We start from the raw sequence: 13,119 nt of genomic DNA on the forward strand, positions 1-13,119 counted from the left end.
CTCGGCTCACTGCAAGCTCCCCTTCCCTGGTTCAAGCAATTCTCCTGCCTCAGCCTCCTGAGTAGCTGGGACTACAGGCGCACACCACCATGCCCAGCTAATTTTTTGCATTTTTAGTAGAGATGGGGTTTCACTGTGTTAGCCAGGATGGTCTCGATCTCCTGACCTCGTGATCCGCCCGCCTCGGCCTCCCAAAGTGCTGGGATTACAGGCGTGAGCCACCACACCCGGCAAAATGATGTATTTTTATTGTATGTGAATTATATTTCAACAAATGTGGTTTTTGTTTGTTTGTTTTTGTTTTTTTGAGACAGGGTCTCACTCTGTTGCCCAGGCCAGAGTACAGAGGTATCATCAGTTCACTGCAGCCTCGAGCTCCTGGGAGCAAGAGATCCTCGAACCCCAGCCTCCAGAGTAGCTAGGACTACAGGTGTATGCCACCAAACCCGGCTAATTTTTTTTTTTTAAAGGGAACACAAAGTCTTGCTGTGTTGCCTGGGCTGGTCTCAAACTCCTGGACTCAAGTGATCCTTCCACTTCGGCCTCCTAAAGTGCTGGGATTACAGGCATGTGCCACTATGCCCAGCCAACAAATCTGTGTTTTGTTTTTGTGAGATGGGGGTCTCAGTCTGTCACTCAGGTTGGAGTGCAGTGGTGTGATCTCAGCTCATTCCAACCTCCGCCTCCCAGGCTCAAGTGATCCTCCCACCTCAGCCTTCCCAATAGCTGGAACCACAGGTATGCACCATAAGGCCCGGCTAGCTTTTTGTATTTTTTGGTAAAGATAGGGTTTTGCCCAGGTTGGTCTCGAACTCCTGAGCTCAGGCAATTCACCTGCCTCAGCCTCCCAAAGTGCTGGGATTACAGGCATGAGCCACTGTGCCCAGCCAGCAAATCTGTTTTTAAAAGGTATCGGGGAGGAGGGCTGTGGACAGAGGAAGCACTTAGAAATGCAGTCTCCACTCTGGTCCTTGGGACAAATGGCCAACTGTGGATATTAGTTTCCTACTCCTTGTCTCTTTTCACTCTGCTTCCTGGGAGCGTCATCCAGTTATACCTTGCTGACCATTTGGCAGGCCACTGGGAACCACCTTGAACATGCTTTGCAGAGAGGCGCTTCCTGAGGACACCCTCTGAACTGCAGTGTGAAGATGGGTTTCAGCTGGTTTTGCTGACAACATCGGAATCAGTAACTTGGATGAGTGCACTCCTTGGCTCTGCCACTGACTTGCTGTGTCATCTAGTAAGTCCCCTGATCTGCTTGGTGCCAAATGGTAACTGAAGTAAAATGAGCCTGCCTTGGGATACTCTTTGCTGTGGGTTTTATTTTTTTTGAGACAACCTTATAGTAACTAACATTTGTACAGCCTTTTACACACGTGCCTTGTCTCAGCTGATCCGGTGAGGCAGATGTGATCCCTACTGACAGATGTGGGGACTGCGGAGCAGAGATTTGGGCAGTTTTCCCAGAACCATCCAGCTGGCACGGTGCAGCCAGGCCCCAAGCCCAGGCCTTCCACTCTTCTGACTCCAAATTCTGTGCTCATTCCTCTCCATGGGGCTCCCTTGTGATGCGACTTTCTTCCTATCCTAATTCCAAAATACTGATGTTACTGAGCTATATAACTCTTATCTTAAAAAAAGGAGAACAAAACCAAAATGCCAATGTCAAGGAAACTGCCACACTTCAGTTGGTCTCACCCTTGTATTTTTAGCCTTTAGAGACAGCCCCTTTCTGGACTACCCTCTTCAGCCTTTTTCCAACTGGTGGTCAGTCCTGTCCCACTTCAGTTCTGCAGCGTCTGGGTCTTGATTTCATGCAACTGAACAGGGGCTGGCTTGCCCTGTGACACAGGGCAAATGTTTGCAGAAAGGACTGAGGTGGGGTGAAAGGAAAATCCGGTTCTTTTAGAACTCCTGTTTTTGTTGAGCACAGAGGACACTTCAGGGTCAGGCCTCTTCTCCTGCTTCCCCCAATACCCTGTGTTACCCTTAAACATCTTAAGGTTTCTAGAAAGGGCTATGCGCCCCTGTAACTTCTGCACATGTTGACCCTTCGGGCCTTTTTTTTTTTTTTGAGACAGAGTTTCACGCTGTCACCCAGGCTGGAGTGCAGTGGTACAATCTCAGCTCACTGCAACCTCCGCCTCCTGGGTTCAAGCGATTCTCCTGCCTCAGCCTCCCGGGTAGCTGGGACTACAGGCACATGCCACCATGCCCTGGCTAATTTTTGTATTTTTAGGAGAGACGGGGTTTCACCATGTTGGTCAGGCTGGTCTCAAACTCCTGACCTCATGATCCGCCCACCTCGGCCTGCCAAGTGCTGGGATTACAGGCGTGAGCCACTGCGCCCAGCCCCCAGCCCTTACAGGCATTTTCCTTCAACAAACCTCAACAACCAGACCCCTGCTTCGGGCTAAGGCGCTAGCGCATTCCATGGTGATTAACCATTTTTCTTATTGTCTCCAGACTAGACTCTGAGCACCCGGAAGGCAGGAACGTTGTCCACACCTCCCAGTTGGGGGCCTGGCACAGAGCAGGTCCTCCGCATTGAACGCTCCAGCTTTAGAGTGGTTCTGCACAGCTCCCCTTGCCTTTCTTTCTTTACCACCATTTCTTCTCCTCTCCTCTCCCCTAAAGGCACAGAGATCCGTTTGTCAAGACTAAGTTTAGGGTGCGGTGGGGAGGGCAGGAGGTGGAGCTAGCCAACCTTCCAATCCCCGGCCCTCCCGCCTGCCCCCACCAACCCCGTCCTGCCTCATGGAACTTAGGTTTGAAACACAGGGAAGAACCGGAGGAGGGCCTGCTAGCCGCGGGGCAGACCACAGCAGAGCCCTGGGGCGCTCCCCGGTGCTGGGGTTTGGGGCGGTGGCAGCTGTGTGCCCACCCCGGGAACAGGCTGCACGGGCCGGGTGCAGAGAGCCCACCCCGGACCAGGCTGCACGGGCCTGCAGACAGCACCGCAGCCTGGGCTGGCAGCCTTTTCCAAGGGCTGCTCTTCACTTCCGCCTCCCTCTCCCGTCACTTCATCAACGTTCTAGGAACCATGGTGAGCCCACGCTTCTTCATTCATTCCCGCCCACTCACGGCACAAGCCCACGTCACAGGAGGCATGACTCGCCTCGGAGGCTGATTAGCTTTCCAGGCAGCATCCAGCTCACGCAGGCGCTGAGTCAGTGCCGCCTAAGCCCGGCCAGGAGGGAGGTGACTCAGGCCCGGAACTGTGGGTCTCCTCCCCTCCAGCCCTGCCAAGCAGCCTGCGGCCAGGAGAGGCCACCCGGGGTCAGGCCCTGGGCTAATGCTCTGGGTGCTAAGCCCTCCTAAGTCCCCACAGACCACCCGTAAGGCACGTACGTGTTGCCAGCTGCCCCGCATCCTCTCTCCCCATCTCCCGGGGAAGACCCAACAGCCCTCGGGTTTCCAGCCGGTCTCCTCGGCAGGGGACGGGGGCAGTAGTAACTGTCCTGGATGTGGCCACATTGATTGGCTCAGGGCTGGGCATGTGATCTGTTGGAGCCAATAAGAGGCATTGAGACTCAGGCTAAAATGTCTGGGACAAAGCCTCTCTTCCTTATTTTCGCTCGGCTCAACTCCAGGGGTCCTAGAGCTGGAGCTGGAGCTGCTGGCTCCAGCTTGCCAGCGTGTGAAACCTGCCACTGACACCAACCATGCGGAAAAGAAAGAGAAATGGCAGGAAACTGAGTCCTGGTTATATTCTGGAGTCCTGAATCCAGCCATACCTGAAGCTGGAATAATATAGGGACTTTTGAAGTTTCCTAGCTTAATGCAGCCCTTTTGCTTAAGTTACTCTGTTTTTTGTCACTTGCAGTTGTAAGAATTTTAATCAGTACCACCATTTGCTACTACATTTAACTAATCCTAAAACATGATTTTTTTTCATCTTAATGGAATCATCATTGCTTCCAAATTTGATAAATTAAACATAGCTGTTCATATTGTCCTAACTTCAACTGAGTTAGGTGCAGTGTTGGTGCTGCATGTACGGAATTGAGTGCTATTTAAAATGTCTTCAAAAAAGCATATAGTGACTCAGCATTTGGATAAAAAGTGATTATGTAGAGAGAAAGGCAAGGATACTGAGCTATAGGGAATGAGGTTAATATTAGTGAAACAACTTTTCTCTTTGGAGAAAGAACTGCTGTTTCCTGACAAAGCAACATGCAAGTGCTTTGTAAAACCGAATACAGGAAGATACCCACAAGTAGAATTTGTGTTACATTTTGTTCCTGAGATATGGATAAAAAGATTGACTATGTATCATACACCAAGCAATGCAACTGAAGGCAGGAGAAATTGTGGAATCTCACAGAACAGGTGAGAGGAATACAAAGCAATGAGTTACTGTAACTAATTTGTGACTTTGTGTAGAGCCACCTTTAAGACACTGCTCTGTCATAGCCCTTTTGCTGGTGTGTTCTCTTAGGTTAGCCCTTGCTGGACCCACAGAGAGCTGACCAGCCACAACTAAGCAGGGCATTGTAGCTAAAAGGCTGGACTGTGGCACTAGATGGTCTGTGTTCCAATCACAGCTCTACCATTTACTGCCTGTTTGAACTCAGCTAAATTACTTAACCTTCATCTATAACCATCGGAATGCATTATCACTCGCATTTTGCAAAAGTGCTGTTAAAGTCACTTGCACCAGGCGCAGTGGCTCATGCCTATAATCCCAGCACTTTGGGAGGCTGAGACGGGTGGATCACCTGAGGTCAAGAGTTCAAGACCAGCCTGGCTAACACAGTGAAACTCTGTCTCTACTAAAAATACAAAAATTAACCAGGCATGGTGGCGCACACCTGTAATCCCAGCTATTCGGGAGGCTGAGGCTTGAGAATCACTTGAACCCTGGAAGCAGAGGTTCCCATGATCGGAGATGGTGCCACTGCACTCCAGCCTGGGCAACAGAGTGAGAAGTGAGACTCTGCCTCCCACACACAAAAAAATAAAAAATAAAAAATAAAATTCACTTGCTCAAAGTCACAAGCTGAGTTTGAACATTATGGACCTAATCATTACATCTCATCCATACTGGGTTCCTACTGGTCAAGAGGAGTGGAGAACTGGGGACATCGGTACATCCCTGCTCTGCTCCTAAGCACTCTGGCCTAGACTGGCTGAGTGGAGGGAGAATCAAGTGGTTACAATGGCCTGGCCTTCAATGATACTTGCTGTCATACTGTTTCAGTTCACTAGCTTGGGCCTAAAGAGAGATCCCCTGCTCCCCACAAATCTGTATGTGTGCTGTTTGAATAGTGCCCATAGGTTGTGCCTTGGGTTGTAGTTTTTCCTCCTCTAGGTATCTTATTTATTTATTTATTTATTATTAAATAATGGGGGGGGCGCTCAACTTCTCCCCAACATGGGTTTATCAAGGATTTTTTTTTTTTCTATTTTTTTTGAGTCATGGTCTCACTCTGTTATCCAGGCTGGAGTGCAGTGGTGCAATCTCAGCTCACTGCAGCCTCTGCTTCCCAGGCTCAGGCGATCCTCTGACCTCAGCTACCCAAGTGCCTATGACCACAGGTGCACGCCACCGTGCTCAGCGAATTTTTAAGTTTTTTGTAGAGATGGTGTCTTGCTATGTTTCCCAGGCTGGTCTCAAACTCCTGGGCTCAAGCCATCCTCCCGCCTTGGGCTTCCAAAGTGCTGGGTTTACAGGTATGAGCCACTGCACTGGGTCAAATAATTTTTTTTTTTTTTAAATTTCTGAACAAATAAACGGTGCTTCCTCTGAAAGGAGTTCCAGTGAACACAATTTTCTCCATCTCATTACCATGAGGTTTAGGCCACAGCTGTAAGTTCTCTGTTGTCATTCTCTGTATTCACCCCAACACTCTGTAGAGTGTGCGGTGTGGGAAAATAGACACCCAAGATGAGAAAAGAAAGCAGGAACCTCTGGCCTGGTGTTATGGGAAGGAAGCAGCACACCTTGAGGGGACAGGCCAGGAGTCCAGGTACTGACCCACACCAACGCACAGTGTGGCCCCAAGGAGCTGGGAGTGAGGGGACACATGTAGACAGTGAAGACCCAAGATAGACGGGAAAGGAACTTCTACTTTTTTTTTTGAGACAGAGTTTTGCTCTGTTGCCCAGGTTGGAGTGCAATGGCGCAATCCCGGCTCACTGCAACCTCCACCTCCTGGGGTTCAAGTGATTCTCCTGCCTCAGCCTCCTGAGTAGCTAGGATTACAGGCACATGCCTACATGCCTGGCTAATTTTTGTATTTTTAGTAGAGATGACGTTTCACCATGTTGGCCAGGCTGGTCTCGAACTCCTTACCTCATGATCTGCCCAGCTCGATCTCCCAGAGTGCTGGGATTACGGGCATGAGCCACTGCGCCCAGCTAGAACTTCCACTTTTTCACTGCATGTCAGAGACTGCTGAGCCCCGCAGCAGTGCAAGGGCAGGTGTTGACTTGTGATCAGTATGGTTACTCCTAATTTACAGATGACAAGATTGAAACTCAGGGACACAGTCTGTTTCCTAAGGTCACATGGCTCGGGGCAGAGCCAGGCTTTGAAACTACACCTGCTTTTCCACTGAGTTGCTCTGCCCCTCTTCTCTGTGAGTTTCTTATAAGGTATTTGTTGTATGACTGCTATCATGAGGCACATTTTATTCACCTGTGGGGAGCTGGTACCATTAGTGTAATATAATCATTCAGTTTGACTCTCATCAATGTTTTTGCTGCAGCTGCTGCTGCTTTTGCCACACTCTAGTTTTCCAAAACTCAGGTGCAGTGGGGTCTCCTTGTCTGTCCAGGCAAGAAAAAATAATCACTTCAGAATGAGTTGGTAGGACGGCAGCACAAACAGGCATGTAAAAAAAATGACTTCACAGCCGGGCACGGTGGCTCACACCTGTAATCCCAGCACTTTGGAAGGCCGAGGCGGGTGGATCAACATGGTGAAACCCCGTCTCTACTAAAAATACAAAAATTAGCCGAGCATGGTGGTGCATGCCTGTAATCCCAGCTACTCGGGAGGCTGAGGCAGGGGAATCGCTTGAACCCAGGAGGCAGAGGTTGTGGTGAGCTGAGATCACACCATTGTACTCCAGCCTGGGTGACAGAGCAAGACTCCGTCTCCACAGGAAAAAAAAAAAAGAATAACTTCAGAACGCTGTTCTAATCAGGTAGCATTTTGGTAAAGAGAGAAACGAGTATAACTTGTTCCACCAACTCAGAGCGCAGAGTTCCACCTAATTGCTGGAGTCTTTATCACCTCCCCACCCAATTTTGTGATTTGCCCCCATATGCTGAGGACTTCAGGCACGGCTCCATCCAGGGGTTTGGATCATATCACAGGGACTCTGCCCCTGTCTCTTCTATACCCTTAATTGCTCCTTGTTATTATTTGGTTTCATTTTCAGACGAGATCTGGCATGTTCAGGGTGGTATGGCTGTAGACTGGGCTTTCTTTTTTCTTTTCTTTTCTTTTTTTTTTTTTTTTTTTTGAGAGGGAGTTTCACTCTTGTTGCCCAGGCTGGAGTGCAGTGGTGTGATCTCGGCCCACTGCAACCTCCGCCTCCCGGGTTCGAGCAATTCTCCAGCCTCAGCCTTCCAAGTAGCTGGGATCACAGGTGCCTGCTACCATGCCTGGCTAATTTTTGTATTTTTAGTAGAGGTGGGGGGTTTCACCATGTTGGCCAGGCTGGTCTCGGCCAGGCTGGTCTCGAGCTCCTGGCCTCAGGTTATCCGCCGGCCTCGGTCTCTCAAAGTGCTGGGATTACAGGCATGAGCCACCGTGCTTGGCCTGGGCTTTGTTTTCAAATCTGTTCTTGCCTTCTGACAGCTAGATGGCCACCGGCAGCTCCAAGCCTACATTTGTCTTTTTTTTTTTTTTTTTTTTTTGAGACTGTTTCACTCTATTGCCCAGGGTAGAGTGCAACTGGCCCGATCTCGGCTCACTGCAACCTCTACCTCCCGAGTTCAAGCGATTCTCATGCCTCAGCCTCCAGAGTAGCTAGGATTACGGGCACTCGCCACCACACCCAGCTAATTTTTGTATTTTTAGTAGAGAGGGGGTTTCACCATGTTGGCAAGGCTGATCTCGAACTCCTGACTTCAGGCGATCCGCCCACCTCAGCTTCTCAAAGTGCTGGGATTACAGGCGTGAGCCACAGTACCCAGCCACCTACATTTGTCTTTATAGCGCTTAGGAAGTTGGAGGAGTTTGACTCTGACAGAAGTCCTGGTGAGGCATCCTGATTGGCCTGGTTTGGGAGACAGGGTACTTTGGTCAGAATTTGACTATGTGACCTCCTTGGAGTGTGAAGAGGACTCTGGGATTACAGGCATGAGCCATCATGCCTGGCCCTATAGTGAGGTTTTGAGCTGCCACCCTCAAGTTCTCACCCAGAGCATTTGGGGATAGGACTGGCTTTCCCGGCTCCTGTGTCAGTGCTCACTGGATTAGAATTAGGGTGAGGCGAGTGAGGCAGCGTAGGACAAGTGCAGGATCAGATCCTGCCTGTTCTGTATTTATTTTTTATTTTTTTAGGGATGAGATCTCACTGTGTTGTCCAGGTTGGTCTTGAACTCCTAGGTTCAAGCAATTCTCTCGCCTTATCCTCCCAAAGTGCTGGGATTTACAGGCGTGAGCCACCGCACCTGGCCTAATTTTGATTTTTTTGAAATATTGTGTTATTTTTCTTAATTGCTAAGTTTTTTTGTCATCCACTTAAATTTTGTGTCTGATTCTCCTCACCCTAGGCTATAACATCATGGCAGGCTTTCATTTTAGGGAAAAAAAAAAAGGCTTTGTAAGTTTTGTTTTTTTATTTTGAGATGAGTCTCACTCTGTCGCCCAGGCTGGAGTGCAGTGGCCAGATCTCAGCTCACTGCAAGCTCCGCCTCCCGGGTTTACGCCATTCTCCTGCCTCAGCCTCCAGAGTAGCTGGGACTACAGGTGTCTGCCACCTCGCCCGGCTAGTTTTTTGTATTTTTTTAGTAGAGACGGGGTTTCACCGGGTTAGCCAGGATGGTCTCGATCTCCTGACCTCGTGATCCGCCCGTCTCGGCCTCCCAAAGTGCTGGGATTACAGGCTTGAGCCACCGCGCCCGGCCTTTTTTGTATTTTTTAGTAGAGACGGGGTTTCACCGTGTTAGCCAGGATGGTCTCGATCTCCTGACCTCGTGATCCGCCCGTCTCGGTCTCCCAAAGTGATGGGATTACAGGCGTGAGCCACCGCGCCCGGCCAAGTTTTTGTTTTTAAAACAAAATATTTTTGTTCCACAAGCAATAAGAACTTCCAGTTCAGTTCCACCTCTTGGTTGTTTACCAGCGCGGCCTCTTCTCTACTCCAGGGGCAAAAACGGGGTTACAGCTCTCAACCACCAGGGGGCGCCAAAGAACAACTGATAATAGAACCGTTCCTGAGGACGTCCTCCAGGAATGACATTCCCCAGCCTGGATTCCTTTCCTCGCTGAAGAAAACCCATCCATTTTGAGATTCTCTGCCTGTCAAGTACTTCAGTCTCAAGTAGGCCCCGACTACATGAGCCAGATTCGAGGTTATGTTTGGATTGTATCCTAAAAGCACCCAAAGAAGACATTTATATTGGCTGCAGTGATCAGAAAGTCAGAATAAAATCCTATGGGGGTTTGGGTTAATCAGACTTGTGTTTATTTTTTATTTTTATTTTTTTTTGAGACGGAGTCTCGCTCTGTCGCCCAGGCTGGAGTGCAGTGGCCAGATCTCAGCTCACTGCAAGCTCCGCCTCCCGGGTTCCCGCCATTCTCCTGCCTCAGCCTCCTGAGTAGCTGGGACTACAGGCGCCCGCCACCTCGCCCGGCTAGTTTTTTGTACTTTTTAGTAGAGACGGGGTTTCACCGTGTTAGCCAGGATGGTCTCGATCTCCTGACCTCGTGATCCGCCCGTCTCGGCCTCCCAAAGTGCTGGGATTACAGGCTTGAGCCACCGCGCCCGGCCCAGACTTGTGTTTAAAGCTCGGCATGTGTGATGCAGGGCAAGGTCTCTTGTAGGGGGACCAAATTTCCTAGTTTCCCCTGGTCAGTAAAAGTCCTGCATCTTGACCCTTCAGTTCCTGCAAACTGGACTGTTGGTCCCTCTACCTGCTTGACCCTCAGTTTTCGTCATCTGTGAAATGGACATAAGGCCAGTACCTTCTATGAAGTGTTCATGGAAGAATTCAATGAGATGATGATGTACACAGTAGGTGCTGAATAAAAACTAGCTCAGTTTTGTTATCAAGTAATACAGTAGGTGTTTGCAATCCCAGGCATGACCCAGTAAAACTATGTAAACAGAGCCCTAACTTTTTTTTCTTTTTTTTTTTTTTTGAGATGGAGTCTCGCTCTGTCACCCAGGCTGGAGTGTAGTGGCACGATCTCAGCTCACTGCAACCTCTGCCTCCAGGGTTCAAGTGAGTATCCTGCCTCATCTACCTGAGTAGCTGGGATTACAGACACCCACCACCATGCTCGGCTAATTTTTGTGTTTTTAGTAGAAACAGGGTTTCATCATGTTGGCCAGGCTGGTCTCCAACTCCTGGCCTCAAGTGATCTGCCACCTTGGCCTCCCAAAGAGCTGAGATTACAAGTGTGAGCCACCGCACCTGGCTGAGCCCTAGCATTTAAAAAAAAATTTAATATAATAGAGATGAGGTCATGCTATGTTGCCCAGGCTGGTCTTGAACTCCTGGGTTCAAGCCATCCTCCCACTTCGGCCTCCCAAAATGCTGGCATTACAGGTATGTAATGCTGGCTCCATCTCAAAATGCTGGCATTACAGGTATGGGCCACCGTGCTTGGCCACAGAGCACTAACATTTGAAAACTCCACATATACGTTCAATTCACTTCCAAAGATATTTGCTGAGTGCTTACTACATTTGAAGAAATTGTTAGCAGTTTAAAGGTTATGGGCATTTTTTTTTTTAATTATTGCTCCTTATCAAGGATGCTATAATGTCTAGGGGACAGAGATATGGAAAGTGTTTACAGGGTAGAGGGGAAAAAAATGCATGCCCATTGTTCCCCTTTTGTGAGTCTTTATTTCCTCCCGGCTGGATAACAGTAGTGGTTTAATTTATCTTTTTTTTTTTTTTTTTTTTTTTTTTTTGAGACGGAGTCTCATGCTGTTGCCCAGGCTGGAGTGCAGTGGCGCGATCTCGGCTCACTGCAAGCTCTGCCTCCCAGGTTCCCGCCATTCTCCTGCCTCAGCCTCCTGAGTAGCTGGGACTACAGGCGCCCGCCACTGCGCCCGGCTAATTTTTTGTATTTTTAGTAGAGACGGGGTTTCACTGTGGTCTCGATCTCCTGACCTTGTGATCCGCCCGCCTCGGCCTCCCAAAGTCCTGGGATTACAGGCTTGAGCCACCGCGCCCGGCCAATTTATCTTTACAGTCCCATTTCACTCTCCTTCCATTCCAACTGACAAACTACCAGGTGAATCTTAAGACAGTCTGGATTCTGTTTTCCAGAACGTAATGCCTCTTTTACCATGGCATTCTTTTTACAACAGGGCCTCAGCAAACTTTCAAACCTTATCTCTCAAACAAACCAGACGACTCCCTTGCTCAAACATGTCCTCTGTTTTCCTTCCTCCACGTTATTACTCACAGTGTTTCCTAAGTTGGAGTGCCCCACCTCATTACTGCCTGTCAAACTTATGCTTTTTCTTGTGTGGCCTCAGTGGGTTCTCCACGAGACAGGAACATTCCCTTCCTAGACCAGACCTCATTCTACTGTCCTTTCGGCATTGTTCATGTTAGCATCATTTCATGGACCCTGTTCTTGATTGTGGCAGAGCTGATCTATTTCACTTTTTAGTATTTCCTCTAGTTCCTTGTATGTAGCCAACAAATGTTTATTGAATTACACCCAGGATCTTATTTATTTATTTATTTATTTATTTATTTATTTATTTATTGAGACAGTCTTATTCCATCACCCAGGTTGGAGTGCAGTGGTGCAATCTCGGCTTACTAACAGGCTCCATCTCCCAGGTTCAAGCGATTCTCCTGCCTCAGCCTCCCGAGTAGCTGGATTACAGGCATGCACCACCACACCCAGCTAATTTTTGTATTTTTAGTAGAGACGGGATTTCGCCGTGTTGGCCAGGCTGGTCTCAAACTCCTGACTTCAAGTGATCCACCTGCCTCAGCCTCCCAAAGTGCTGGGATTACAGGCGTGAGCCCCTGCGCCCGGCCCCAGGATCTTAATTTTAATATCTGTATCCTAGCTTTGCTAGTTTTAAGCTGTGTGATATTGAGTAAGTTACTTAACCTCTCTAAACTTCAGTTTCCTCATCTGAAACAAGATAATGCACTTGGAATGCTTCACATTGTGCTTGTTATAATAGGAGCTACAGATTGTCGGAGAAAGAAAAGATCCACCTATGTTGGAGGAATATGGGATACGGGAGGGCTTCCTGGAGGAAGTGGGATGTCAGCTGGGATTTGAATAGATGAAGATGAGAGAGGACATTCTAGGCAAAAGGACTAATTTGAACAAAGATTTAAGAAGAAATAGGAAAGCACAGGATGTGCTGAAGATGGAGTTGGTCAAGTCCTGGCAAATACTTTTGGAGAGATTCTCCACGAATAGAGATAGAGAGGGAAAGGATGGGGGAGTAACTTTTCTCAGAGTGTGAATTAACAGGTTGGAAGGAGGAAAATCGGTCTTTAGTGGTTTGCTGAAGGTTCCTGTCATTGACTTTGCCCTTTTCAGCAGCGGCAGCAGAATCGGAAGTGGTGGTCAGTGGATAGGTGACAGAATGAAATCAGCACATGTTTTCAGTAAGGTGCAATGAAGGATGGAAATGGACAAAAGGACAACTGGTCGCTCATGATTAGCAGAGTTAGGCTTAAAGTTTTACATTTGTGTTAAATAATTAATTATAGAGGCAGGAGAATTGCTTGAATCGGAGAGGCGGAGGTTGCAGTGAGCCGAGATCCCGCCATTGCACTCCAGCCTGAGCGACAAAAGCGAGACTCCGTCTCAAAAAAAAAAAAAAAAAAATTAATTATAGAAATACAAGAGTGAATCTGGCTTAGTATTAGTTTGTGGGAAAGGCTCTAGAGGGAAGGGGTGGAAAGGATTCGTTATAAAGTCAGGTTGAGCCAAAGGGTC

Source organism: Macaca mulatta, chromosome 10 (assembly GCF_049350105.2).
Source record: "Macaca mulatta isolate MMU2019108-1 chromosome 10, T2T-MMU8v2.0, whole genome shotgun sequence".
Classification (NCBI taxonomy): Eukaryota; Metazoa; Chordata; class Mammalia; order Primates; family Cercopithecidae; genus Macaca; species Macaca mulatta.